Source organism: Vombatus ursinus, unplaced genomic scaffold (assembly GCF_900497805.2).
Source record: "Vombatus ursinus unplaced genomic scaffold, bare-nosed wombat genome assembly UNPS02014799.1, whole genome shotgun sequence".
Taxonomy (NCBI): domain Eukaryota; kingdom Metazoa; phylum Chordata; class Mammalia; order Diprotodontia; family Vombatidae; genus Vombatus; species Vombatus ursinus.
Genome location: NW_020954577.1, coordinates 19715070 through 19742311, shown reverse-complemented (window position 1 = coordinate 19742311; position 27242 = coordinate 19715070). Strand labels below are relative to the sequence as shown.

At 40.6% G+C, this 27242-nt stretch overlaps 1 pseudogene; it reads right to left on the bottom strand.

Moving 5' to 3' along the window:
* Positions 1-17377: 17377 nt before the first annotated feature.
* Positions 17378-18366, bottom strand: LOC114050314 (annotated as a pseudogene).
* Positions 18367-27242: the final 8876 nt, after the last annotated feature.

Genomic DNA, 27242 nt, shown 5'->3' with positions numbered 1-27242 from the left:
GGTTCTTGATGATATCTATTCTTAATTGAGTCTAATTTTCCAGTGAGTGCCCTTGTCATTGAGTGAAAGCTTTGCTTTTGAACACTGTTTTCTGACTTGTCAATTAAAGGTCTTCCTCTCAATTCTTAAATCTTATTACTCATTTATAGAAAGAAATTAAATGCAAACAAGCCATTAGACTCAGAGAGCAGATTGGTGGATGATTAAGGCATTCCCTCAACACCCCACCTTTGCCCTGTGCCCTTCAAAGGCCTTCTCCAAACAGTATTCAACCAATTGGCCTCTTCAACTGAAAGGTCACTGGAGGGGGGCACGGTGGTGAATTTGATTTCATATTGCTTGTCTTTTCTATTGTTTTGTTTTTATCTCTAATGAAAATTATCTGCAGGAAGAAAAAACTGAAAAAGAGAGTGCACATGTCACTGTGGGCCCCATATCATCCCTTTGAACAGAAAGAGACCCCAAAACACTCAACACTCCCAGGATACACATTGTAATGCTGAAATACTCACGGGTAAATAGTAAACCTGACCCCCCTGGTGTCTAAATGAAATACTGGGATGTTCTTGATAAACATGGAAATTACCTGAAAATTAGTTTCTGGGGATTCACAGAGTGTGGCATTGGTATTCATTACATAAAGGAGAAGAAAAAATGAGAGAGCACTTCTAAAAAAAATGTGTTTTAAATGTTTCCTTTTTCCTCCAAGATGAATGAAGATGGTCTAGCTACCCATCTTAATAATTTCTTCAAAAGCCTTTGTTTACAAAATTTTTAAACATATATGTGTGTGTGCATTAAATAATACATTCATCTATGAGAGAAGTTACTGCATTGAGATGAACAAAGGATGTATGCAAAAAGAGAAGGAAAGATGGAACAAAATATAAAAGGAGAAAAACAAAAGAAATAATAAAGGAAGGGAGTGAGGAAGAGAGGGAGGGAGGAAGGAAGGAAGGAAGGAAGGAAGGAAGGAAGGAAGGAAGGAAGGGAGGTAGGGAGAGAGGGAGTGAGGGAGGAAGAAAAGAAGGATTGCCTTATGTTATGACCCACTACTCTACAGAAAAATGAGAAGGGCTATTGGCTGGGGGTTTCTGGGGGAGGTTGGTGTTAGTCAGAATTATAAAGTCAAGGGAGAAGTTAACAGCCAGCACTATGCCAGAAGCTGCATTGTGTGTCATAAATGGAAGTCAATTCTGACAGAACACATGAAGCATGATGGAATTTCCTGTTCAGTTACCAGATATATGGAGTAATTGAAGGTCAGGATATATTCTCATCAGTTGGTCAATAAGTATTTATTAAACACCTATTACCAGGCATGGTGTTAAGCACTGAGGATACAAACAGAGGGAAAAGACAGTCCTTTCTCCCAAGGAACTGATAGTCTAATGGGGGAGATGATATGAAAAAAAAACTACTTACAAACAAGATATATAGTTGTTAAAATGGAGAGAATCAACAGATGAATGGTACTAGCATTAAGGAAAATTGGAATAGGCTTCTTGTAGAAGGTGGGATTTTAGTGAGAACTTGAAGACACCAGGAAAGCCAGGAGCTGAAGATAACACTATGGAGATCACTGGGCCCTCTGAATCTGCCTCCCACTTCTTTTTGTATTGATTTGTCTTCAGCATTATTCTGCTTCTGGCCCGATACATTGTTGTGCCTTCTGATCCAGTCTCTCTGATCCCAACTGGAAGCGTTACATACAATTGGTCCAGTCTCTTAAATGACATGGTCAATGAGGGGGATAGAAAAGGAAAAGTGAGGGAAATATTTCCCTCTACTGAAGAACAATTCTTTCCTGTGGGCCTACGTGCAACTCTGGAATCTTTAGCTACTGAAGCTGGAGAACTTCATGACCAGACTGGCTCATTCCTTGACTGGAACATCAATGCTACATCTATAATCATGGCTAAGAATGTGTTTGATTCTTTCCACCAATCACAAGTTATATTCCTTTTGTGACCTCATGTGTCTTCATCCAATTAAGAACGTCCCAGAATCTTTTCAATTTTTTTAAGGATTTATTCATACAAAGTGCTAAGTTTATAGGAAAATCTCTTTAACATCTAGTTGTTTTTATTGTCCTTATAATCAATAGATTATACTTCTGATTGAGTCAATTAAAGTGCCTGGGCCTTTTATGATTATATTAATTGAGAACTCCACCCTTAAACTTATAATTATTAAACCTAAACCTGTATTGGAGACAGGCTCCCCATGAGCCTCCAACTCCTCACCCTTTGTTTATTAAATAGAGAGATCTGTGCTAACTTATGAACCAAAAAGCTACTAACCCATTTTCCATTTTTAGGGTGTTGCCCCCAAGTATGGTTGATGTGCCACTTTTATATGGTCTGAACTATAAGACATGTGCTTGTCATAAGATCTACCTGCATTTAATCTGCATAAGGAAGGGCATACTCCCTATCTCCCACACTTAAAGATGAAACCCACCAAGTTTTAAAGGACCAGATAAAGCAACTGGGATGTGTGTCTCCAATGCTGGAGATGTGCTTTTCTTCTTATGACCCATCTTTAGTCATTGATGAGGACTTTGAATATTTCCTTGGAATTTTCAGATTTTAAATCCCTTTTTGAAGAAAGAGAAAACATGCTAGCTTGAGTGATCTCAAAGCAAAGGTCAATGTTCCCTCTAGCCAGAGAGTTTCCAGAAAAGTCTGGAAGCTACTTCTCAGGGAGGTGGCAGAGAGGATCCAAGTTCAGCTGTGAGTAGAATGAACTGTCCTCTACAATGCCTCCAAGTTCTGAGCATCTGATTTTTTTTAAGTGAGGATTGTAGAGAAAGAACAAAGTTTGGAGCAGGTGTGTGAGAAATGAGTAAAGAAAGTATGGGGAGTGAAAAATTGTCCAGCAGAAAAGAGAACCTCATATGATGCTGTGGAACAAAACCACAGTAGCTTTGATCAGCTGAATATTATGATACTTTGGAGCTGCCTGCAAAGAAAGCCAGAAAGGTGGGCAAAGGAGCCTGAGCTCAACAGTCAACTCTAAAAGAAATCAAGGAACAAAATGGTCTGGCTACCAGAACCCAAGAGCGAATCCAGTGGGAGGTATCTGCTTTCCATTTGCCATTCTTGTCCCCAACGAACTGACTCAGCCTGCCACAACAATCTTCGTTCAATGCCACTTGCTCAGTGCATAAATTTGGTGCTTGAAGGAGCTGAGCATTCCTTCTCATGTCAGCTTCATCACTGTCCTCATTACAGTCACAGGAATTGTAAATTTGTGCTCACTTCATCAGCACTGCCATTAGGGTGCACTCATTCTAAATGCAATTTCAATAAAAAATCTATTCCTAGATCAGAACCTGGCTTTAAGGTCATCATGCATGGAAGTTCATTTGAAATTTTCAAGTATTAAGTTTTCAAATATAAACAGGCAGAAGCATCAATGTTAGAAGAGACCAAGAGTTAAGTCAAAATTCAAGCAAAGCAGCATCCACAGATAAAGGCCCTTAGGGCCTTGGGAGGCAGCAGTCATGGTGCCCTCTTACAAGAGTCCTTAGTTGTCTTCAGGTGGGGTGGAATGTGCTTCATTCTGAAAAAGCAATTTGTTTGGTTTTAGAGCTGATGCTTTTAAAAATTAGTAATTGAGGGGCTGGGTTTTTTTTTTTTAAATCCACAATAATCAACATCTAGATCCCTCAAGGAAATTGGTGGTGTTGGTCTTATCTTTAAAAATACAAAAGAGCCATTACTTTGTGAAGTCTCTGGTTTAGCAGATGATAAACTTCTTTGTCTAGCATCACATGAATGTGAAGGACTAATCCAGTGGACAAACCCTGGTATAAACTTAAGAGGAAAAAAAACCTCCTGGGACTGAAGATCATAAATACAATTTATATCTAAGTTTTATGTTGAATAAATATAAAATAATAATCCAAATATAGAATGATAGTTTCAGTTACAGCCCAGGAGAGAGCTCCTGAAGTCATCAAAGACCAAAGGTTCTCAAAAATGTGGGCATCAGGGCACTTTTAAACTCTTAGAAAATACTGAGGACACAAAGGGCTTTTGTTTATGTGAGTTATTAATGTTTATCATATAAAAACTTAAAAACATATTAGTATCATGATGAAAATAGTTTTGACCTCACAGACACCTTGAAAAGTATCTCAGAGACTCCCAGGAGTCTCTGGATCCCAAATGGAGAGGGATTGTTATAGACTTTTCACTGATGACAGCACCCAAGATACTGCCCAAAAGTCAATAAAATGCTACTATTTTCAGGAAGAATATAAGGAATCAATCAGTCAATCAACAAGTATTTATTAATTGCCTACTATGTGTTAGGCACTATTCTAGATGCTAGGAATACAAAGACAATGATGACATGAAACAATATCAACTCTCAAGGAACTTACATTCAAAAGGGGAGAAATCAAGTAAATCTCTAGGTATGCATGGAATATATATAAGGGGAAGAAATAGTAATTACATTCAAGGTGTCTTGAGAGAGAGGGCAGTAGCAATTTGGGGCACACAAATCAGTAATGGCTTCTGGGCAAGCCCCTCATTGTCATATTCATTCTCTCATTAATTGTTGACCAACCATAGTTAATTGCCACCCTCAGAAACACTCCTCTTCCCATGAGCATATAAGCTGGAGTCCACCACCATGATTGTCTTTAGCCTAAGAGAGAGATGGCCAAATGACAATCCTTTTACTAATAAACATGCTAGCATTATTAATAAAATGATTAAATTATCTAAAAATTATGTCTCTCAATTTTTTTAAATGTAACACTGCCAAGAAATTGAGATGAGAGAGAGTATGTGAGAAACATAGAGAAAGCTGATTTGTCTGGCTCTTTGCATGGGGGAATGGAAGGACTGCATAATGTCCATCCATAGGAGAGATCATACTGGCTTTCAAAGGTAATCAGAGAGTTCATCTTTCATCCTACAAGCAATAGGAAACAACTATAGGTTAGTGACTAGGGAAGTGATATGGTCAGGTATGTGTTTAAGGAAAATCTCTTCAGCACATTGTGGAAGAAGTGGGGAGAGCTATGCAGCAGGGAACCCAATGAAAAGGATGTTGCAAGAGTCCAAATGAGAGGTTCTAAGAGCCTGACTTGAGGTTGTAGCTATATGAATTTATAGAGAAGAAGCTGGATATGGGAGCTTTGGAGGAGGTAGAAATGTGGAGATTTGGAAACTTAGGACAAAAAAGTAAAATAAGTCCAATTACTGTGCAAAATTATCAGCACCTAGAGTTATGGGTTCCAGATTTAGAGTTGATTGCCTGACCCCGAGACATGGGGACACCTTAGTGCCTTGCTGACCTTCCTCACTTATAGGTCTTCAGCTTTCTCTGAAGCAGAGCATCCCCCCCAACTCCTTGACCTCAGACATGACTTCTTGGCTCCCAGGACTTTGGCTTGCTGCTGATTTTGGTTTCTGTGGGGAATTGACTTCCCCGTCTTTGACCCAGATCTTCATATATCCTCCTCATATTCACCCAAACACAGCCCCACTTAGCTAGCCCCATTCTACAAACACCCTGTCCTGGGCATGGCAATATAGTAATCTTCAATTAGCAAAAATAAACATAATAAGATAAAAAAGAAAAATGATCAAAGTCTATGAAGGGTTTGAGTATGGTAAATCCTGGTGTGTATGAGGATGTCGTTCATGACATTGAATAAAAGCAGAGATAGCATCATTAGGAAATTCACAGATGTCACACAGCTGGGAAGGATAGCTAACACATTGGATGGCAGACTGAGGGTCCAAAAGGAGTGTGCTAGGCTACAATATTGACCTAAATCTAATAAAGTGAAATTGTAGTCGCTGGAAGAAATAAAAGATCATACTTGTGCTATCAGTTCTCAGCTTTACCCTTCCTTCCCTTCCCTTCTCTTCTTCTCTCCTCTCCTCTTCATTCTATTTTCCTCTCCTCCCTCACTCTCTAGCTCTCTCTCCTGGTTGATTCAGTGGAACACAGAGCACTTTTAAAATTCTCCTCTCACAAAGTGTCTCACATGCATAATTCAAAATTATATGAGTCCTTTAAAAATAAGGCAGAGGTGACATTGTAGGATGGCAATTAGCTCACAACTGACCACTGACAAATATCACATGAGACAAAAATCAGAGAGAAGTGTGCTTCCCAAAGGTCTTTGTTACTGTCATGGAAGAGATCCTGCACAGATTCCAAATGAAAGAGAGTTTGCCTATAGAAGGTGAGGTCCCCTAGATCTTGGCATGTGGAAGTGACACCATGCTGATTGTTTCAATCCTCAGAATGCTATATGATCTCCCAAACAAGACTCATGTCAACTCAAAAATGTTGGCCTCAATAATTCATGCCAGAATAGCCAAGTACTTGAAGAATGGCTGTTGTCCACTGTGGAACATAAGACCCACAGACTTGGCCCATCAGTACCTACACATCCAATGGATAACACTTCTATGGTGCTTTTAAGTTTTGTAAAACATTCAACAAATACCTCATTTGATTAAAGTTCAAAAATTCTGAAATCCCTTTAGCTGAGCACAATCTGTTGGCTTTGCACCTCTGCCCACCTTTACATAACCCGACTCTTCATCTGCTCTCATTCCTTGAATCATCTCCCTCCTCCACTCTGACTACTGACCTTCCTGGCTTCCTTTAAGTCCCAACTAAAATCCCATCCAAATCTCACGTTTTACAGGTAGCCTTTCCCAACTCCTCTTAATTCCAGTTCTTTCCTCTGCTAATTATTTCCACTTACCTTGTATATAGCTTGCTTTCCACATATTTGTTTGCATGTTGCCTCCACTTCAGATTGTAAGCTTTTCAAGGGCAGAGACAATCTTTTGCTTCTTTTTGTATCCCCAGTACTTAGCACAGTGCTTGGCTCCCAGCAGCCACTTAATAAATGTTTATTGATTGACTGATCTTCACAGCAGCCTTGTGAGGTAGTGGTATTCCTACATACATTTTATAGATGAAGAAACTGAGATGTAGGTAGGTTAGGTTACTTGGCCAACTCTAAAATAGCTGGTAAGTATCTCAGGCAGAATTCAAATTCATGTCCTCCTCACTCCAATGCCAAGACTCTATCCAATCCATTACTTGGGTTCTGTCTTGGACAGACTACAGATGGACAAAGACTTCAATCAATGGTTTAGTGGGAGGGAGAGGGTGGGCTGGATTGGTGATGGGAAATTTCTCTGTGCCTATGTGACCATCCCAGACTATTCCCTGAAAGATGAATCCATCAGTTTATTTATTATCATTATTATTATTATGTTTGTTGAGTAATGTTGTATGGCTGCCTGTCAAAGACTTCAATTCAAATCCAGTCAATAAACCTCCACTGAGCACGTATTTTGTGCAAGGTACTTTGTCAGGTAGGAAGGATACAAAAAATCAAACAAAACAGTGTCTGCTCACAGGGTTTCACATGGGATCTGGAACCTACACTAAAGCTAGAAAGAACCAAGGATTTCTCAGAGGCAGAGGAGGTGATTCTAGCATTGGCAGCAAGCTGGGAGAGGGCATGAGGATAGAAGACGGGGCAGTGAGTGTGCAGCATAGCAAGTTAAGCATTTGGCTAAAACAGCAGGTGCATAAAGCCAAGTCAACTCAACAAGCATTTATTAAGCACCTACTATGTGCCAGGCACTGTACGAAATCTGTCTGGAAAGGGAGTTGGCAAGTTGGTTAGAGAGGATTCTTTCTGATGCGTAACTTGCACTGGGTTGCTCCCAGCTCCCCTACCCATTCAGAAATCCTGCAATTCGGAATCTTTGATGCAGTGTTGGAAAGCTTCATCTCGGCATCCTCCCAATGCCCTGAAACAAAGAAACTCAGTATGCTGGCCAGAAATGGGACCCTTGGTTCTCAGAGTGTGAGCAAGGCATGGCCAGAAATGCTTCCACCTAGTCATCTGGTTTGTCTGGTTACATTAGATATCTAAAGGGCACAGGAGCTTGCAACACATGGTTAAGAATCATGCTAACCCAGCCTCCTTGGCCAACATGGACCCATCAGTACTGGTCCTTGTTGGAGCAGAAACACCAAGAGGATGGGTTGAAGGCTTCGGTTTGTAGAACAAGCATGGCAAAAGAAATGTCTAAGAAGGGTTAGTTTTCCAAAGGAACAAGGCGCTGCATCCGTGAGGGCTCCCTCTGTGTCAGATGCGTCATCTGTCTCTGTTACTATATCGAGGCCCAGCCCTCCCAGCAGTAACTCCTGCTGAAGCTGAGCCTGAGCGTTCCATCACTTCCCTGGCTGCAGAGGGAGAGACTGTAGATCATGCAATTGCCTGACAATGTGAGCATCCCATTTGGCCTTCTCTGCCTGTGGGGCTTTTTGTTCTTTTGATAAAGTGTGCAACAGCTCCTGATCCTCCCAATTAGCCGAAGAACAAAGCTGGCAGACACACTGCTCCTGCAAAGCTGAGCTCATTTCATTTTAAAGTTTGTTCTCCTGGAAAGTGCCTTTCTCCCCCTGGTGCTCAGGTGATGCTCTGGATTTCCAGGTCACTGCATGATTTCGTGTGTGCTCCTCCCTTGGTTCAAAGGGCTAATCATCACGTGTGGAAGATGCATTTCCACAGGCTGCCTTTCTTAAATGTAAGTGCCCACATCCTGCTGGCCTTGACAGTATCCTGTTAAAGGCTCGGGGGAAGACATTAATCAAATGCACAGCTATCCCCATCCTCCGTGTGCACGTTGCTGCACGTGCTAAGCATCTGTTACATCTGGCATCTCTGCCTGCAGGAGAGGAGAACTCTACTGCTGAGGAGAGTGGAGACTTCAGTCCTCACAAGAGATTTGTTTTCTTTTAATCCTTCCCTCTAACTGCACCTAAACCTTTGGTAAAATGGCGCCTAAACTCCCCACATCACTGGACTCGTCCAAAAGCAGCTCCAGTGGACTCCATAATAAGGGATTCGTATAGTTTCCAGTGCTAGGGCCTTCCCTCCTGATATGTCGGCAGCTCCATTATCTGACACACATGGGCAATCCCTCCCAATTCATTACAGCATTCTCATCTTGCACTAGCTTTGTCTGTGCCTTTCCATAAATCCTCCACAGAGCATCCACAGTGAGCAACGGAGCCCTGCTCCTGCTTATGTTAGTGGATTTCATGTTTAGCATGTGACCCAACATTCACACACATACAAGTGTGCATGCACACGCATACATATACACACACACACACACACACTCACACACACACAGAGTTATATGAGCCCCTAGAAAGTCTACCTGAAGCTTGGGGCACTTTATACAGCACTCACTAAAAACAATAGCTTATGAGCACTCACCAATACTATGAGTTGACTTTATATGCCAACCACAGCACATGTTAGTTCAAAACACAAGACATTTAATGAAGCAAAGTAAGAAATGAACTGAAAGATAAGATCTCCCTCCACTCATTTAGGATGGACTTACCCAGCATTTACCACACTTCTGATGGGAAATGGCAGACTTGCAGAAAAATCTCTCCCCCGTGGGCAATAAATAATATTGTTGCTGCACCACTGGTTTTTTTAGGTCCTCGGACATTCTGGGGCCATTTTGTAAAATAACTAGTTACCTGATCTTTCACCTCCTCAGTAAGCTATGCTATAGCTGCTATAGCTTCCCTTAAGTTGGCTATTTTGTGTGTTCCCTACAAACCACGTTGTCTTAGAAACTAGGTCGTTACTGAAATTCTCTCTCATTGCAGAAATATAATTTGCATCATTTATTCCAGCTATCCCTCTAGTCCTTGGGGGCAAGTCATTTGTTCCTCTAAGCTTCTGTGTATTGTATTGTGCGATGAGGCACTTCCTTGGAGTTTACATCTTGGTCTTGTCTTAGCCTATAATAGTTCTTTTTTCTATTTATCGTATTTATAGTCTCAGTTCTTAGATGGAGATTGTATGTTCTTCATCACTCTTGCATGTTTCAGACAGTTATTTTTTTTAAATTCTGCCTCCTTTGTAGTCGGGCTGCTGCCACTGTTGACCTAGGTAGGGTGCCCAAGCATCATGTCCCATCTCCTGCCTCAATCCCTGCTTATTGTTTCAATTTGCTAGTGGTCTACTATGAGTTCAGGCTTCAGCTAGGATCCTGCTCCATCTCCTTGCATGATCTTCCATCAAAAGTTACTTTTCACACCCTGGTAAGCATTGACAGATCCCACTGGGATGCTGGAGATGATGCTGATTGTGGTCCTCCTACACGTCTCCCTACTGTCACCCCCCCAGTTGGTTCTGTCTCCTAATGTGGTTTCCGATGCTCTCCGAGGAGCACACGGCCAAGTCCTGACTCCATATGCTTCTGTCTATGTGGGCTGGTTTGTCTTTCTGTTCTGATAGGCCAGGATACAGCTTCAAGTGCCCAGTTATTGGAACTGACCCTGAATTATGCTCAGAGAACTCACTTCAGGCCCAATGACTTGCCAAAGTTACCCACTTTGCAAGTGGTAATTCTCTAACTAGAACCCAAGGCATCTGACTCCCTATCCAATTCCATCTGTACTGTCCCTTGCTACCTGACTAACCACAGCACAGTGAAAAGATGTAAAACATTAAAAGTCTGGGAAGGTTGGAAGGGACAACTGGCATCAGGGAAGTGTAGTGCTGTCACTTGATCTGAGCCATTCTCCAAGGTATCAGGAGATTCTGAATAATCTTTTCTATTACCATTGACTAACTTTATGTTTTCTCTTGTTCAATTCTGGTCCAGGATTATTTTTTATTGAAAATGTGGCACTGAAATAATCCCTCTGAAAATCATGGGATAAAAACTTACATCCCCAAACTAGGTATTTTCTTATCTGCCTAGATTGCCATCAATGAATATTTATCACTGGCTTTAGAGGATCCCATTGTTCCCTCCCATCTCATTTACATACCGAATGTTTGTTTGTGCAGAGGAATAAAACCTATAACTTTCCTTTTCCTGGGAGGACTAGCACATTTACGTTGCCCATACATGCACAACCTCCAGGTCATTTCCTGGGAATATGGCCCTTAACTAATAAAAATCAAAAAAAAATGTCAGTTTAATTTCAATAAAGGCAGATCCCCAAGCTGTGTTTTGGTTTCTTACCAACAGAGAGGTCAGCCTAGAACTTCTGAGGTATGAACTGTCCAACACTCTGTATTTCACTTCTCTTCTCTCTCCTCTTTATCTCCATATTTAGAATCTCAACTCCCCAGTGGACTGCATTGTTCTTGAAGAAACAAAGATTCCTGGCAGAGAAAATACAGAGATTTGTTGATATTGACAAATGCTTTGGAGAAATACTACCTAGAGTATTTTAAAGAATCCATTGTCTGCTCATTAGGGGACTCATTGGGCTCAGAAAACATATGGTTCCCAAAGGAAGTACTAAAATATTTTTTCTTTGAAATATAGGACTAATTGAATGCATTTGAGTAAAAGTTCTCAAAATCTTCTAATTGAATTAGTACCAAAAGTATGCTGTGGAGTATCTATCAGCACACACAACATACCGAGTCTGAACTGTTTGCTCTGTTTTGCCTGCCTTGTCCTAGAGATACTGAATGATCACTACAGAAGTTTCATCCACTTCCTGAAGAAATACAAGAGATCTCTTACCATCATAAGAACACCTCCCACTTACATGGGAAATTCCTGGCAGTCTTTGAAAGGGCATACTCACAAATCAGTATCTTGTGGACCTTAGATTTTATTTGGCTGGAAACTCATTCTATCCATGTAGATCACAGCACTTCTATAGATTATATCCTTGTAATTTTTTTTTTTTTGCTTTTTAATGAGGCAATCAGGGTTAAGTGACTTGCCTGGGGTCACACAGCTAGTAAGTGTCAAGTGTCTGAGGCTGGATTTAAACTCCAGTTCTCCTGACTCCAAGGCCAGAGCTCTATTTGTTGCACCATCTAGCTGCCCCTATATCTTATATTCTTAAAGAGTTACTTAGCACGTTGCCTGACCCAAATAGATGGTTAATATCAAAAGATGAGATTTGAGCTCAATCTTAAAGGAAGCCAAGTTAGATAGAAATGCCTTGCTGAAGAAGAAAAGTATTACATTCATGGGGATATCATTTTATCCATCCTGCCATAAAGTTTATACCAATTCAATCACTAGTGATTAAATGGACCTGGGAATGCTTGACTGCTAGAAGACATCAGATAAGAAAAATTCTGGTGCCTCACCCAACTCAATTAAATTGAATTGATATGCAAACTGGTGATATTGGGTCAAGACATTCATATTTTGGTGACTGGTTCTACAAATAATTCCATTTTAAAAACATGAGAAATGTTATAGGGTAAAAAAAAAAGTTTTATTCCTATTTGGCATTATGTTAATTTTGAGCTTCATTAATAGAGAAAAAAGAACATTTGACTGGTCAAAATAATCTTACAAAGAAAGCCGTCTCAGAGTGGAAGGGGCTGCCTTGCAAAAGAGTAAGAATCCCCACCATGGAGTCCTTTAAGCATAGAATGACAACCTGCCAAGGAATGTTCAAAGTGGACTCTTGTTCAGGGGTATGCTCAAGGGTCTCCCAGGTTCTTTCCACTCCTTTATGGAAGAGATTGTGTGATTTTGTCTTCTATTTACATTTTGACCAGAATCAGGATGAGGCCTGGGTAGGGGTGGTGGAGGGAAAGGGGAGATGAGAGCAAGAAAGGCCTGGGAAACAGAATGATAAGTGAAGGTGGTGGTTGATCAAAGAAACACCCAGGGAAAGTGACCCTTGGACAGAAAACTGTTCTTCTTTTTGAATTTGACTTTTCGGTGTCTATTACATCTAGGACCTGACCAAGCTAAGACCTTGAAGAAGTACAGACCCAAGCCACTAGAGACTTCAGAGGCTAAAGGAGGTTATGTCATAGGCAAGATTGGAACCCAGGTCTTCAAAGCAACAAGTCTCATATACTGCCTTGCCACGTGACTCTTCAAAATTAGTACTACTTGGGGCAGCTAGGTGGTTCAGTGGATAGAGCACTGGCCCTAGATTCAGGAGGACTTGAGTTCAAATCCAGCCTCAGACACATAACACTTACTAGCTGTGTGACCCTGGGCAAGTCACTTAACCCCATTGTCTACCCCCCCCCAAAAAAAGAGAAAATTAGTACTACTTTTCTTTGTGAGTGATTATGCCTGCAGATGGATGAACCCTGCCCAAAGAGGGTCAGGCAAGCTTTTCCTCAAAGGTTTTCCCTACAAAGAAGGAGTAACCTTGGCCTGCTTCCAGTAAGGCTCTGCTTCTTTGCCTCAAATGTTGTGTCAAAAGGCTCCATCTCGAAATGCTGCGATCTACTTTGGAGGTGGTTCATTACTGTTGCTATTATTAATTAAATTATCATTGTTAATTATTCGTCTTGATATAATATGCTAAAGTTAATGAACAACTTTCTTCAACACATCTTCTCCTAACAGCAAACAGCAGAAACAAGCTGGGTTTGATTTGGAGAAAGGCAAAGAAACAGACCAAAGGAGGGCCAGGTCAGTTTGAGTAAGAGTTGTTCACCTCACTCAGCAGTGCGAAACTACCTACTTTCCTCCAGGCAAGACCTCTGTTCCCCACAGCCCACCAACCTCTCCCACTACCACTACCACCCACCACTACTGATGGTAGTGATACCACCTGGTTTCATGATACAGATGATACAGATCTAATCCCCAAGAAAGACTCCAAAAATATTTTATTCATAAGTAAAATTTTGAAAAGCTAATATTTCCCATAAATAAAAAGAATAATTGTGAAGAAAGAACCCTGAATGAGGTCAGTACACAAGGACCATTTCTGATCTAAATAGTGGGCTCTCTGGGCCTCAGCTGCCTCATTTGTAAAGTGAGGAGTTGCAGTGGAGGGCCTTTGAGGTTGCAGGCATTGCTAGCCTTGTATTATTCTCTGATTGGAACCTGGATTCCCTATACAGGGGCACTTAGTGATTGTCCTCAGCTGGAGCCAGCCAGGCACAGGTGCTCTAATTTATCATCAAGACAATTATTTTTACCAATAGAGAAAACTTACACATTTCAAAGCTGTATAGACTGGACAAAAGATGCACACACTCTTTTTCCCCTTGAATGATCCAAATACTAATTCCTGATGGCCAGTAACTTCCAGATTATTGGTGATTCAAATTCTTAAAATTCTAGAGATTCCCCAATGATAGTGTCACTTAATGACATCTGTGACCCTCTGTCTAATTTTCTCCCCATCACAAGCTGCCTTAAATCACATTCAACATGTCCTTAACTTCTTCAGTCCAAGACAATCACCCCCTCCAAACATTCCATCTGCTTCATAGACACTGGGATAATTCTGCAGCTGGGAGAAAATCAATTCAATAAGGCTTCTATAATAGGACTCCTTACTGTTTAAAATGTGGTCTATTCAATATGGGAAACTATGTGGATTCATAGAAGTAAAGGGGAAAAGCTTATTTCAAAGACTGAACCACATGACTTGGCTGCCATTCCTCAGGAAGGCATGGCTTGCTCTTTGTATGAGAAAAAAGGGTTCACTCACATTGGGACAAAACAACAGCCCTCAAGAAAAATGCAGAAAAGTGAGTCACGATGGAGATATTCGCAGGAGATGCCTGTGAAGTGGACAGGGTCACGTAGGATTCTGGGTTTGGTTTATGTGTTAAAATATCATATATCAGATCTGCCTAGATATACTCTGGGGATTTACACTGATGAGATTCTCTGATGACATCTACAGGGAGCATCAGGCTCTCCACTGAGGACTTCACTTTCTTCCAGAAGTGCTGATGAGGCAGCATTAGAGGGTAATGATGTGCTCCTCATAAACCAAGATGCCAAGCTTGAGCTGGTATCATCATGGATAATGTAGGCACAGGCCCCAAAAGGCTGAAAGAGGATTTAGCTGCCAGCCATCCCTCTCTGCCAAGAAATAGGGATCTAATGCCCACTGTCATGGCACCCACCTAGCAAAGTGAATAAAACTCCCTGCAAAGCAGAGGGTGCCAAGTGGTAGGAAGAAGTCAGATAGCTTGAATACCCAACAGTGGGGAAGTGGACAAGGACCTAGAATTTTGTCTTGGCTCCTCATGACAACAGGTCCAACCAGTGTCCCTGGCCTTAAGGCAGCCTTGAACTCTGTAGTAAATCCAAATCAACAAACTTTCCTAAAGCATCTTTTTCCCTTCAAAACCCTATATTAGGTATTTAGAGATAAATTAATCAGAGAATCAGATAATCTCAAACTTGAAAGGAACAACAGAATCCAGCTAGTTGAGTTCATACCCACACCAAAATCTCCACCATAATGTACCTGAGAAGTAGTCATCTACTCTTTGCTTAAAGATCTCGGCGGTTCATAGTGCTGGAGGGGGCAGGGAGGAGGAAGGGACACAAAAGTATTAGTGAGATTAAATTCCTACCTTCATAGAGCTGACAAACTAGCAGATTCCTAGATCTTTGATTTTATTGATCATTTCAATGTCTTTTAAATAGCAGTCATCACTCCTAGAAATTTAAGGAGGAATTTTCCCTCATAGTTTCACAGAATTGTAAGAACTTCAGGTGTCATCCAGTCTAACCTGTATGTGAGACATTAATGCACTGTTGGTGGAGTTGTGAACTAATTCAACTATTCTGTAGAACTCTTTGGAACTATGCCCAAAGGGCTATAAAACCATGCCACTACTAGGCCTATATCCCAAAAGAGATTAAAAAAAGAAAAATACCTATATGTACAAAAAAATTTGTGGCAGCTCTTTTCTGGGGTCAAAGAATTGGAAATTGAGGGGATGAACATCAATTAGGGAATGGCTGAAAAAATTATGCCATGTGATTATGATAGAATACTTTGTACCATAAGAAATGACAAGCAGGACGCTCTCAGAAAAACCTGGGAAGACTTGCATGGGCTGATGCAAAGTGAAATTTACTCCATACAAAGTAACAGCAATATCATGAGATGACCAGCTATGAATGACTTAGCTGCTCTCAGCAGTACAATGATCCAAGACAACTCTGAAGGAATTCTGGTGAAAAATGTTATCTATGCCCAAAGAAAGAACTGGTAGTGTCTGAACACAGGTCAAAGCATGCTTTTTTTTTTTTACTTTATTTTTCTTGAGGTTTTTTCTTCTTTGGTCTATGTTTGTTTTTCACAACATGATTGTTTATGGAAATGTCTTGCATGACTACACATGTATAATCTATATTGAATTGATTGCCTTTTCAATGGCGGGGGGGAGGCCAGGAGGAAGGAAGGGAGGGAATCTAGAACTCAAAGTTTTAAAAACAAATGTTAAATTTTTTTACACATAACTGGGGAAAAATAAAATGCTATTTTTAAAGCTAAAAATTATGGGGGAAACATGGTCCCTTGTGTTCAAGGAGCTCACATTCTAATGGAGGTGTGGACATATTGTTCATGTACATAATTACATAAGACACAGACAGAACAGAGTCGGAGAAAAGTAGCATTGTGGGAAGGTGCTAGCAAAAATGGGATTTGAGCTGAGTCTGATGAAAGCCAGTGAGGTCAAGAGATAGAAGTGAGAAGAAGGAGAAGCAGCCCCAACATAAGCGATAGACAGCCAATACACAGCAGGGATAGTGTGTTGTGTCTGGGGAACAACAAATAGGCAAGTAGAGCTTAATTATAGAATTCATGAATGGGAATAAAATGAAGGAAGACTTCAAAGGTAGGGACAGATGGGGCTACAAATGCCAAACAAAGAATTTTCTATTCAGAAAAAGTATATTTCTATTTAGAAGATAGAATTTTCTATCCCAGAGGTAATAGGGATGCACTGGAGTTCATTGCATAAAGGGGGTCAAACCTGTTCTTTAGAAAAATCTCTTTGGCAATGGAGGGGAAAATGATTAGAATGGTAAGAAACCAATTAGCAGGCTATTTCAATAGTGCAGGTCAGAAGGAATGAGAGTCTCCATCTGAATTGTAGCTTTGTGAGTAGAGAAGAAAGAGTGAGTAAGAGAGTTGGAGATAGAAAGGACTTAATGAGTTACGTGGGGTGAATGTGAGTAAGGAGTTGGGGTTATGAACCTGAATGACTTGGAAGATGGTGGTGCCCATAACAGCAATGCGAAATTGGGAAAGGGGCAGTTTGGGGAAAAGATAATTAGTTTTGTTTCAAACATATTGATCATGAGACAAATATACATAAGAGAGCCTAGAGATAGGTGTGTGTGGTGTGAGTGTGTGTGTGTGTGTGTGTGTGTGTGTAAGGTTTGATATATACACATATATTTATTGTGTATGTACATACATGTACACATGTACATACATATAATACGTATGTGAACCACTAAAATGTAACTCATTAAAACTAATTTAATTCCATGAATTTATGAAAACAACAGTGACTTACCAACGATCTTCATAGTCTTCCCCATGACAGACAGTCCTATTAGAGCCACCACCATTGTTTCTCCCTATCGTAGCCATCCAAGGCATAATCATTTTCATCTTTGTCACTCTATTCAGTCTTCTTCAGTGACAATATTAATCACAACAGAAGAACCATCACTGCTTAGCATTACCTCATTAGCAATTAGCATTTTTAATGTCTCAAGGTCACTGTACATGTACTTTATTTTGGGGAAAGAGAAAATCCTTTTCAGAGGTACATAAAATTCATTTCCAATACAGAATGACTTGGGCAGGGGTAGGGGGGATCTCCTCGATGGAGTCACTTTTGCAATCATCAAATTCAGGATTCAGGCTCCTCATAACTGGTGCTGTGATTCTTCATCGTGAGACTCTCTAGTAAATCTCTCTTCATTTGTAAGATTTGAGAAAAAAACTTCATTGGATACTGCCTTCTGAAGGGACTTCTCTTTCTTCAGGCTTAGATATATTACTGTACCAATTGTCATGTGAGCACGTTCTATAGTTTTTTGTTGCCATGTAGAGATTCATCAGTGTTTAGTACTTTTTTCACAAAGAGCCCTGAGTGCAGAACCCAGTAGCTTCAGCTCCAGGGGGTGGTTCCCCTAATCCAGTAAACTTCACTGAATAAGCATAGTCTCTTTCATCATCTAAAGAAATTGTGTCCCATTCAAACTTGTGATCTGAGTGTCAGAATAATGTCTATCCTGCAAACGAGGGATTAAATTTGGAATTTGGTGTGTTGATAATAACCATGATTGGAGATAAGAATGGAAATAACTGGGCCAATTCTTTGACTTCTAGGTGTTCTATGAGTTCTATGTGTGTTAGCAAATCAAATCCAAGGAAGCAAAGAGCATTTTCCACAACAGAGCCATGATATAAGGTGAGAGTTAAAGGTCTTTCCCTGAGGCCTCCAGAACCAGGATGCAACCTGTAAATATTCCATGTTAATATGTTCTCATTGACATCCAGTTCAGTAAGTACCTCAATGATTTTAGTCTCCATAAGAGCTCATAGTTGGCATATCTGAATCATTCAGGATTTATGTTTCCTTACAAAATCTAAAACAAAATTAAGGTGTTGTTTAGATACAGAGAGAAAGAGAAAGAGGCAGAGAGAGAGAAAGAGAGAGACAGATGTGTATGTATGTATATATACATATGTACATATACATATATGTATACATCTACACACCCATGTACATGCAAATATATCCATATCTGTTTATATATTTGTGTATACACATATACAAATATATGAGAATATGTAAGAATAACATATATATAGGATATGCTAATTGAACAAACATAGCTGCTGAGATAAGCAGTGAGGCAGCATAGAGGGAGAAGAGAGCCGTTCAGTGAGGAGGAACTCACTGTCTCTGGAGCAGCCCCTTTCACTCTGTAATTTTAATTATTGAGAAGATTTCCTGCCATCAAGCCTAGATTTGCCTCATTGAAACTTCAACCTAAAATAAGGAAAAGCCATAATGGAGACAGAAGCACTATCAGAGCCACTGTTCATCAACCATATGGCAGCAGCCCAGGAGCCCATCACTGCCTCTGCTCTCTCACAAACCACAGGGTGATGGATTCAAGGCTTCACACAGCTCTCAGTGAGAGGGAGAACCCAAGGCCTCTTTCCTCATTCAGGGTTCACCCAAATGTGTCTAGGAAGGAAAAAGAGCCCAAGTCCCTCTGGACTCTTCCGTCTGTCTCTCAGTTCTGGCTCAACACACAGCCCATTGGTTCTGTTCCTTCACACGGTAAGCAGACCAGAAAAAGACCTGCCCATGCTCAAGTGGAGATCGTATCACACAGAACAAGCCCCAGTGGCCCTAAGGACTAGGCTTATTGACCAGTCCTCCCCTTCCCACCCCCAACTCCATTAGACTTTAACACACTCAATCAGCAATTGCCTTAAATAAGCCAAACTCAATAGATGGTCACTGAATATAGTATCTATTTATTATCTTTATTCATTCTTCTAAAGTGGTATCAACTTGGATTTTTGCTCTAATCAGTCCATTATCTGACTCTTCACAGAGAACCATAAATATCATGAAGGCCTTTCCATGTCACAGAGGGTACTCTCCCAGGTAAGAATCTTGTCACTAGGGAGTAGTTCTCCCATCCTCTGTCTCTGTTACCAAACTCGCTAGGGGCAAGGTGGGGCCCACCCCTTCTCTTGACAACTGCCTCCATGGTCAGATGGTCCCTTGGGTTGCTGTTGACCCTCCCAACATGGTTTTTTTTTATTTGTTTCTTTCAAGTAAACAAGTCCTACTTATATCAATACAGGACTAATTCTGAAGTTATTCCTAAATTGATGCTTCTTTCCTGTCTTTTCAGATATAATCAACTTCATTTATTACAATGATACTTGTCGCTCACGTCTTTCAATGCCTCTAAGTCACTTCTTGACAAGATGTAGTAAAGAAGTGCGGGGGAGGCAGGGTAAGAGGGTTCTCATCTCACTATCAGACTTTGACCTCTTTTGGCTTAACCAACACTTTTTTGTCACATCATGCCCTGTGTTTACCTTCCCATAGGTGTCACCAAGAATGAAAGCATATATTGACTTGGTTTCGAGGAAATTTAAAAATTCTCCATAGACTTTTCTTTCTACTTTCTTCTCTACCAATGACATCATTTATATAGTTCTTGAAGGTTTACAAAGTGCTTTACATAGATCAATCTCATTTGATCTGCACAATCATCCTGTGAGGTAAGTGCTGTTATTATCCCCATTTTAAAATTAAGAAACTGAGGCTGAGAGGTTGTGACTTGCCTGCCCATTACAATGATCTTCATGGCTTCAGCTCATCATGGATTCTTCCAGATGAAACAATCAAATGCCCAACAAAATCATATTTTCTATTGCCAATGGACCTACAAGGAAACAAACATCTGCAGCTCCTTTCTTGTCCTCTCCAAGTATCACAAAAGAATCATCCTCTGACTTAGATGCAACTTACTTAGGTCTTCTTGTTTCATTTGAGGAAGACTGATTCATCTGGACACTGTCAATGTTAGTGTCCAATCTCTCCACTAGTTCTCAGTTTGAATGGCCCTTGGACAGAGCCATTACTCCAAGTACCTATGGTTAAATTAATTTTTTTTAACAGTCTAGGTACTGGAGATCCCTAGCACACTCTGCTCCCTTCTAGCCGCTCTATTAGCATCAAGGTGCAAGTGTAAAGGGGACAATGCAGGGTTCAGGTCATATTTGTACTTTCTGATTCATGGTTCATTAGGACCAAAACTCCCCTCAGCTGGTCCCCAAACTACCAGTTACGAGCCCTCTCTCTCTTCATAGCGAGGCTGTTCCTCGTACAATAGACACATTTGAAGTCCAGGACTATAGTCAAAACCCTCCCAGCTTAGTGGATTTTTTTCCATATTGGCATCATATCCAACAACACAAGCTATCTTTACAACACCATGAGGTATCAGAGGGAATCTTTTATGGGAGAAAATTTTAAAGTAACTCTATTTCCATAGCACTTTAAAGTTTGCAAAGCACTTTACGTATGTTAACTCATTGTATCCTCACAACAACTCTGTAAGGTAAATGATACTATTATGCCAATTGGTTCAGGCGAGAAAAAGGAATCTGAGTGATATTAAGGGACTTTCTTAGGTTAACATAGCTAATGACTAAGGCAGATTTTGAACTCAGGTCTTCCTGATTCCAAGGACTCTATCCTTTGTACCACCTAGCTGCCTATTAGGGTACCCTTTGGGAAGGGTAGATTATTTATCTGAAGGCTAAACCAGTGATCTTTCTTAAATGGACCATTCTTTCTTTCTCCTCTGTCTCCCTGTCTTATCCTTCCTATCCACCAGGAACTCTTCTTGTAAGAGAAGTTAAAAATTTTGTTCTATTATCCGTGTACAGAGAATATATGTGAATATCCCTGATTACTGATAATGGCAGATATGCAGGCCTCCTATCTACTAACAACCAGATAAATGTCTAAATATTTTAGTAAATGACAGATTCTTTCACCTTAGTTCTGTAGTTAATGTCAGAATGTACAAATCCCATAGACTGGTCCTTCTACTCTCTTCTACTTTATATATGACTTCCATCCCTGCTGCTCCCAGGGCACCAAGAGCTTGAAATCATGCCCTTGAGGAGAGGCAGACCAGAACTCATCTCCTGTATTCTATCAAAGCAAAGCCTCCAGGAAGTCCAATTCCAAGGCCACACAGGCAGCATCTTTTCTGACGGGGTGTGTTTGTGAGGGAGGCTGATATACTCCCAGTTTGATCTCAAGAAAATCACAACACCAAAGGAAAAAGAAAAGAGGACAAAAAAGAGTTGTAAATCTTCATTCATTTAAAAGGGGATATGGGAAAATAATAACTAATTACAAAATGAAATTGCAGGATCCTCAGTGCTAGGTAGTGGGAGCTGTCAAGTAATTGGAAAGTCTAAGAAGGGGGCTGTTTCCTAATGACAGCTATTAAACCACAATGAAAAGTAATTAAGGCATAGCACTACAATCACCAGGTGTTAATCCCAATAGCCAGCAACTGACCCCAGCAGAGCCATATGCACAGCCAGGATTTGGTGAAATGCTGAAGGTCTGATGGTTGAGTAGACAGCTAACAAGCCTTTTAATCCCAGGAATGAGCTGGTTCACCCAATCTGTTTGCCTCATGTTCTTCTGGGCTGGTTAGAGCATAGAGCTAATCAGAGCATGGTCCTTAGTCATTTCCCAAATGGGCCAGTTAGCTTTGCCCAGCTTCATGGACCTGGACTTTACCTTAGTGGTGATAAGCCATCATTAAAAAGAGTGTCATTGTTCACAAGGGAGAAGAGGTAAGACAATGAAAAAACTCAGAACAAGCCCATCACCCCAACAGGGGAAATGTCATCATTCAGGAGCATCTTTATGTCTAAAGGATGGCATCACTTTCTTTTAATTAGAAAGGACATGAAAAGGTCTCTATGCTGGTTGTCATGGCTACAGAAGGAACCTGGCAGACTGTGGCATAGTAAGAGAGGGGAAATTAGTGTTCATAATTCCTCCCACAGAAGTCAGGGAGTCCCCACTGAGACAACTAGAGAAACCTTCTGTAAAAGAGGCCAGTTAGAAATGGCTCATTGGCTCTCCTCAATGAGAGGGCATTCCAGCAGGCAAAGCTTACCCAGAGAATAGGGAAGTAAGCAAAAAGACCCTTCCTAGCTGGGAAGAGCTGATCCCTTCAGGGAATGAGGGTTACACTCAGTGAGTGGCCAGGCTTCCACCAGATCAGCTACCAGTAGCCTGGCAATAGGGAGGGAGTCAGAGAACTGAAAGAACTGTGAAATTATGAATTTAAAAACAGTGAGCATGGGAAGGTTGCACTGGGGCCTGGATGGATTAGATGAGCATTTATGAAGTAGGAACTATGCATTAGGCAACTGTGTGTGCTGAGGATTCAAAAGATTAGAGACAGAGTCAGGCCTCCCAAAGCTTATGTATCATCCTTCAAGCACTATATGTAAAGGCCATTATACAACCATTTATAAGGCTGCTACTATGAGCAAGCAACCTGGAAGAAAAAAAAAGCCCTCCCCTCAGGGAACAAACACTCTTTGATGTGTGAGGTGGGAAAAGGATGGTGTAGCATGCAAATAGTTAAGTAAATATAAAATTATTTGAATGGGGAGACCACTAAAAATCAGAGTTGTTAATTTTGTTCAGTCATTTTTCAGTTGGGTCCAACTCTTCATGACCCTTTTGGGGTTTTCTTGGCAAAGATACTAGAGTGGCTTGCCATTTCCTTCTCCAGTTCATTTTACAGATGAGGAAATTGAGACAAACAGGGTAAAGTGACTTTCCAAAGGTCACATGGCTAATAAGTGTCTGGGGCCAGATTTGAACTCAGGAAGATGAATCTTCCTGACTCCAGGTCCAATACTCTATCCACTGTGCCACCAACAATTGGGCTAGAATGATAATAATTGTTATTATTGTTGTTGTTGTTATTTTTAGAATCAGGTAGCTTGTTTGACATTTATAAAGCACTTTACATGTATGGTCTCATTTGGTCCTCACAGCAATCATGCAAGGTAGGTGATATTATTATACCCATTTTACAGATGAGGAAACTGAGGCTGAGAAAGGTTAAACAACTTGCCCAGAGTCACACAGCTGTTATGTATCTGAAGCTCGACTCAAACACAGTTCTTTTTCAACTTATTTGCATAGACTTCCCAAGAAGATGGCACCTGGGATTGTGAGAAGCCACTGAGTGTGCAGTGCACAAAAACCTCCAGCTCTGTAGCAGAGTCACTATTTTCCATCCAGACTCCATCCATCCTGCACTTTCAAAGGCAGTTTGACACCCAACTGAAGGCCTTTATTCATCCCAATCATATTGTATTTCATGAGATGATCTCCTCTGCGAGTCTATTGAGGTAGCTTTGAACCTTGCTCTGGCATCCAATATCAGTTGTTCCTCCCAGCTTCACTTCATTTGTGGTGTAGTTTAATACCTTTATCTAAAACATTGACAAAAATGTTAAGTGGCACAGAACCATGGATATAGGGAGAGGGCTCCTCTCCTGGACCTTGCTCTCTTAAGAAGATCTCAAACCTTACATAAGATCTCTTGGGGGCTGGTCTTTGAGCCAGTTCTAAATCCGTCTAAGTGGTCCTGTCTTGAATATGTGGGTGATACTCTACAAGAAGTCCCTGCCAGAAGCTCTGTCTTTCACTGGGTGCTAGAGTATAGACAAAAGTGAAAGGGTCTCTCTCTATACTTAAAGAGCTTCCATTGTTTTCAGGAAAAGAGCTTGTATATTGACAAGTATGAACAGAAGAAGGCCAGGTTGGTTTGGAGGGGTGAGTATTGGCAGTTGGGCACTGGAGAGATCCTGGGATTCCTTGAAGTTTCAACTCAAGGGCCCCCTCCTCTCAGAGGGCTTTTCCTGTCCCACCAGCCTCTAGCACCTTTCCCACCAAGGTCACATCTGTTGACTGTATTTGTATTTGGCACACACCTAGAAATGTGTGTGTTGTTTCCCATTAGAATGAAAGCTCCCTGAAGACAATGACCATTTTTGTTTTTCCTTTGAATTCCCAGAACTTGTTTGTCCTTCATTTTTTTAAGAAGACTAATGACATTGGAGTCCCTAAAACCCTAAATTACCTGAACTTAGCACTCCTAGGCACATAGTAAGAGCTTTGTGAATGCCTGTTGATTATCAAATGTTTTGCTGAAATTCTGACATTAGTTGCTTTGTAACATGGGTCAGAAGAGTAAAAGTCAATTTTTCCCAAGGGATTCTGTAATTATCACAAATCTGTCCAAATAGGAAATATGTATTTCCAGGGAGTCCCAGACCCTAAGAATCTATGGCAGCCTCAGCTCATTCTGAAGCTTAGCACTTTGGACACTACTCTTAGATTATCGTGCTATGATTTTGTGTCCACTCTATCACCTGCCATTGTTGTGGGGGCTGAAAGGTTAAACAATAGAAGGCTGGGATGGGGTTGGGGGAGAGGTGAAAACCACATGTGGGGGGAGGACCCCAAGGTCACAATGAGGCTTGCAGTACTCTTTAACAGTAATTATTATGCAACCATAATCACAGAACTTCATAGGTGGGATGTCCCTCCAAGGCCATGGAAAACAAAGGATACCTGATGGGGACCGTCCATTGGAGCCCCTGCAACAAGGTATAATCCCTTCTTGTCTTAACAACTTCTGTTAAGTTCTGTTAAGCATTTCCTGGAGCAGCCTCTTCCATGTGTGAATGGCTCCAGTGGTTGGAGAGTGTCTATTGATCCCAAATCTTCCCTTCAGTAATTTCTATCAACTGTTCATCATCCCTCAGGCCAAGCAAAACAAAACAAATTCCTCTGACATATGACACCCCTTTGAATACCTGAAAGTGCCCATCAAGCTGTGCTCCAAGTATTTTTTCTTCTATAAAATTAGTCATCTCAGTCACTTAAACCAATCCTCCTATGGCCCAATCCAAAGGTCACTACATAAAGCACTGAATGATGACCAATCACCAGTTGCTAGTGCCTCTCTTACAAAATTTTCTTATGTAAATATATAGGTATAGATATAAATATAGATAGAGATAGAGGGAGAAAGAGAGAGAGAGAGAGAGAGAGAGAGAGAGGGAGAGAGAGACATAGATATAGATTAGTCAGAGACAGCAAAGTGGCAAAGTGAATAGAGCACTAGAACTGGCATCAAGAAGATCTGAGTTCCAATCTAGCCTCAGATACTTACCAGATGCATGACCCTAGGCAAATCACTTAATTTGTTTGCTTGTGTTTCCTCATCTGCAAAATGGGGGTAATAATGGCATCTGCCTCCCACTATTGTTGTGATAGTAAATGAAATAATATTTTAAAATGATCTGAGAATCTTAAAGAGTTATATAAATACTAGCTAGTTAGCCATGGTAGTAGTAGTAGCAGCAGCAGCAACAGCAGTAGTATTTGGAGGACCTGAATTCAAATCCTATCTCTTACTACCTTTGACTTTGGGCAGGTCACTATACTCCTTGGCCTTAGTTTTCTCATTTGTAAAATGAGGGAACTAGACTAAAAAAACCCTAAGGTCCTTTTCAATTCTAAATCTATGATGTATGTTAGGTACCTGAGGGACAAGAAGGGATCCCTTGGGCACTCCACTAATCCTCCTTCTAAGCTGCTGTCTCTTTAGTTATGGCCAGTTAATGAATCCCAAATTCATGTTACTCTATTATGATCAAGCTCACATCTTTCCATCTTATCCATAGGATGAAAGTTTGTCAAATGCTTTGCTGGAGTCTAGATGAATTGAATGCTTTGCATTCCTGTGATGTCTCCGTCCAGTAACTTTATCTAAAAAGGGATTGAGATTGTTCTGTATGACCTCTGTGCTCTTGAAGCCATCCTGACTCTTTACATTTACCCTTTTTCTAATATTTTCCTTTTTTATATTTATACTTCTTTTTCTGCTAGATGATCACTAATCATTCCTTTAAGAATACTTCCTAGATTTTTCTTCCATGAACCAAAGTCACTCACTGAATTATCACCTGAAGACTACAGTTTCTTCCATTTTTTGAAGGTCAGAACATCACTCACTGTTTGTTAGCCTTGTGGCATCTCTCCAGTTCTCCATGATATTTCCAAGATCACTGACAGTGACTCAGCATTCACATCTTTCAGTTCTTGCAGTGTTCTGGGATAGAGTTCACCTGGGCCAGGTGATTTGAATTCATCAAGAGAAAGAATAAAACTTTTATGATATCTCCCTACTCAGCTTGGTTTTTAAAGCCTTCTTAACCATTGTGGTTCCATCATTTGCCTTCAAGAAATCCACGGCCTCCTTGACAGAATAAATAGATGCAAAATGAATATAGTAGTCCTACTTTCTGTCTGTGCTCCATTATCATTTTCCTCTCCAACCCAATTAGCAGTCCCCTCCCTTATTTAATCCTCTCCTTCCCCCCATACCAGTACAGTTGTGTTTTATATATATATATATGTGTGTGTGTGTGTGTGTGTGTGTGTGTGTGTGTGTGTGTGTGTGTATATATATATATATATAAAATGTATTCTTTAGCATTCCTTGGCACCTCTTCTCATTTTGAGCACCAGTGGTTCTGTTGTATGTTATTCTGATCATTCGGTACCATGCTGTCACATTCCACCCCCACGACAACCCCAGTTCCCTACTCTGACTTCCATCTTCTGTACATATTGTTTTTTAGTCTATTTAGTATTTTATTTTCCCCAGTTACATGTAAAAACAATTTTAACTTTTGTTTTTAAAACTTAGAGTTCCAAATTCTCTCCCTTCCTCTCCCCTGCCATTGAGAAGGCAAGCAATTCAATATAAGTTATACATATGTGTAGTCATGCAAAACATTTC